General features: G+C 35.6%; 1 long non-coding RNA gene across 1 annotated transcript in view; it reads right to left on the bottom strand.

Moving 5' to 3' along the window:
• The window catches only part of LOC111816195, a 373724-nt gene that overhangs the window by 37360 nt on the left and 332714 nt on the right, over positions 1-3650 (bottom strand). The window lies entirely within an intron of this gene.

Raw genomic sequence — 3650 nt, 5'->3', positions numbered from 1 at the left:
AAAAAAAAAAAAAAAGATCCACTTAGCCAAAGCTTTTTTGCTTATGTTTACTTGTTATAATAAAGAGTTTATTCTTTAAAACTAGTATTTATGGGGTTGGGGATGTAGCTCAGTGGTAAAGTGCTTGCCTCACATGCACACAGCCCCAAGTTCAATTCCCAGTACTACCCACAAAATATAATAATGTTTATAGTATGTAGCATAGCACTTTTGCAGTTTTCTTCTTGTGAAGTACACATGCAGAAATGCCTGGAATTCTTATGTGTGGTTTCGTGAGTAATTACAGAGGCTGTGCTGACGTTTAGCCACGGAGCAGCGGCAGCTCCGCGCCAGGCTCTGTTCTCATCTGGGCGACCTCTTCCCGTGTTTGCCCTGGGCCAGATTTTGGTGATCATTGTGTCATTTCCACTCCAAAACAGTATATGTTAGCTTTGGCTGATTTTTAACCCTTTCCCATTCTTTTCAAACCTTAAGGAAAGTAGCAAAGTAGTAAAACAAACCTATTTATACTATTCGCCTAAGTCTCCAGTTGGCATTTTATCATGTGTTCTTTATAGCCCCATAGATGGTTACTGTACGTACACAATTTAAAGCATTGATTTTGCAATTTATATGAATAGACTTATACTATGTATGTTATTTTGTCTTTTTCATTTTTATAAAGTCTGAGATGATCCATTTTGTTACAAAAAAAAAAAAAAGTAAGCTGGTAGAATATGTCCACAGATTTTTCTGCATCTTTTAATGTGTTCCACTGACAGTTGGGTCTGTTTCTTTGCCAGTACTTTGCTGTTTGTATCACAGCAGCTTTCTAATATAATTTCAAGTCAGTAATTATGATTCCCCTGCATTGCCTTTGGTGCCCAGAATTACCTTTGTTATTCTAGCTCTCTTCTAACTCCAAATGTATTTTAGGGCTGTTTTCTCTATTCTGTGAGCTATGCTGTTGGAATTTCTATTGAAATTGCATTAAATCTGTGGAGCAGTTTTGGAAGTATGGTTATGTTCACTATTTTGACTCTTCTTACCCAAGATCAGAGGATTTAAAAATTTTTCTTTAATTTCTTTTATTATTTTATCTTCTTCAATTCCTTGCTTTTTGTGAAGGGCTTTTTTTTTTTTTTTTTTTTTAAAGTAAGGGTCTTTCACATCCTTCATTAGATTAATTTCTAGGTATTTCATTTTCTGGGATGCTGTTATGAAAGATGATGTTGTTTCCATAATTTCTCTGTTATTTATTTATTTTTGATATATTTGGTACCAGAGTCTCACTATGCAGCTTGGACACTTAGTGATCCTCCTGTTTTCAACCTCCCCAGATCTTGAGGATTACATGCATGCACCACTATGCCCAGATTCTGTGGTTGTCTCAGCATGCCCAAGAGTATGGCCAGTGTGGCATGTGGTGCTGGGGATTGAACCCTGTTCCTTGTGCTTGCCTAAGCAGGCACTTAGTTTGGTGAGATATCTTGCCAGCCCTCTCTCTCAGTTTTTTTAATTCATGTACAGGAAGGCTACTGATTTTTGAGTGCTTCCATCTATGCTGCTGAGCTTGCTTATTAAATCTAGCAGTTTTTTAGTAGAATTTTTTAGGTCTTTTATAGAATACCATGTTATCTGCAAATAATGGTAATTTAACTTTTTCCTTGCCTATCTTTATTCTTTTATTTCTTTCTCTTATCTGATTGCTCTGTCTAAAACTTCCAGAGCTGTGTTGAATAACAGTGGAGTCAGTGAATACCCTTGTTCCTAATTTTACGGTGAAAGCTTTCAGTTTTTGTCCATTTGGTATGATGTTGGCTGTCACTTTGTCATAGATGGCTTTTACCAGATTGGGTTAAAAACCAAGTATTCCAAATTTTCTGTAGGGTTTGTATCATGAATGGATGGTGGACTTTGTCAAAAGCTTTTTCTGAATCTGTTGAGATGATCATATGGTTTTTGTCCTTGTCCCTGTTAATATGGTGTATTACATTTATTGATTTATGTATGTTGAATCATCCCTGCATCCCTGGGAGGAATTCAACTTGGTCATGGTGTATAATCTTTTTGATGATTTGCTACATTTTGTCTGCTGATATCTTACTAAGAATTTTTTGTATCTATGTTCATTAAGAAGATTAGTGTGTGGTTCTTTCTCAGTTGGGTCCTTCTCTGGTTTTGGTATCAGGGTAATGCTTGCTTCCAGGAAAGAATCTGAGACTATTGCTTCCCTTTCAATTTTATTAAGGAGTTTCAGAAGTAGTAGTAGTACTAAGACTTCTCTAAATTTCTTGTAGAATTTCAGTAGTGAATCTATCAGGGCCTGGGCTTTTCTTTGTTCATAGGTTTTTAATTACATCTTTAATTTCATTGACTGATACTGGTTTATTTAAAACTTTTATATCTTTTTATGTATTTGGTATAGGGTCTCATTATGGAGCTCAGACTTGTAGTGATCCTCCTGCTTTCAGCCTTCCCAGTAGTGGGATTATAGGCTTGTGCCACCACAGCTGGTCTCAGCGGCCAGCTTAGTGTGCCTGGGGGTGGGGCTGATGTGGCATGTGGTGCTGAGAATTAAAACATTTTATATCTTCTTGTTTCAGTGTTGGTAATCATATGTGTCTAGGAATCTGTCCATTTCTTCCAGATTTTCCATCTTATTAGAGTACAAGTTCTCAAAATAGGTATAGATGATCTTCTGGATTTCTGCAGATTCTGTTGTGATTTCACCTTTTCATTTCTAATTGTGTGGATTTGAGTCTTTTCTTTGGGTAAGGTTGGCTAAAGGTTTGTTGACTTCATTTAATCTTTTTAAAGAACCAACTCTTTTGGTCATTGATACTTTATCTTGTTTTCTTAGTTTCCATAGCATTAATTTCAGCTCTGATCTTTATAATTTCCTCCCTTGTACAAACTTTTGGCTTGGTCTGCTGTTCTTCCTCTTTTATTGTTTTATTCTTTATTTCTGTACCAGGGATCAAGTTCAGGACCTTGCACTTGCTAGGCAGGTGCTAATGCCACTGAGCTATCTTCTCAGGCCCTAGTCTGCCCTTTTTTCCCTAGAAGTTTGAGGTTCAACATTAAGTTATTTATTTGCACGTAATCTGTTTTCCTGATATAGGTATGCACTGCTATAAATTTTCCTTGTGGGACTGCTTTCACTGAATTCCATAGGCTCTGATATGTTATGTTGTCATTATCATTTAATTGTAGAAACTGTCTAGTTTCTTCTTTAATTTCATCTGTAACCCATTGGTTGTTCAGGAGGGTACTATTTAATTTCCATGTATTTATGAAGTTCTGGTATCTTTTCCAACTTACAATTTTATTGCACTATAGTTTGATGATATGCATGAGATAATTTCAATTCCTTTACATTTGCTTAAGCATGTTCTGTAAACTATTATGTGATCTATTTTGGAAACCATCCATGTGACAGTGAGAGTGTGTATTCTTATGTTGTGTGATGGAACACTCTATAGACATCTACTGAACCCATTTGTTCAAGTTTGATTCGGTTCTGATATTTCATTGTTGATTTTTTGTCTAGAAAATCATCAATTTGTGACAGTGGTATGTTGAGATTTCTTAATACAATTGTATTAGTGATTATTTGTTTTTATGTCCATTAATATTTGTTTTATATAGTTGGGTGCACTGATACACTG

Source organism: Octodon degus, unplaced genomic scaffold (genome assembly GCF_000260255.1).
Source record: "Octodon degus isolate 3935 unplaced genomic scaffold, OctDeg1.0 scaffold00028, whole genome shotgun sequence".
Lineage (NCBI taxonomy): Eukaryota > Metazoa > Chordata > Mammalia > Rodentia > Octodontidae > Octodon > Octodon degus.
The sequence above is the reverse complement of the archived record's forward strand: the minus strand, read 5'-3'. Positions and strand labels throughout refer to the sequence as shown.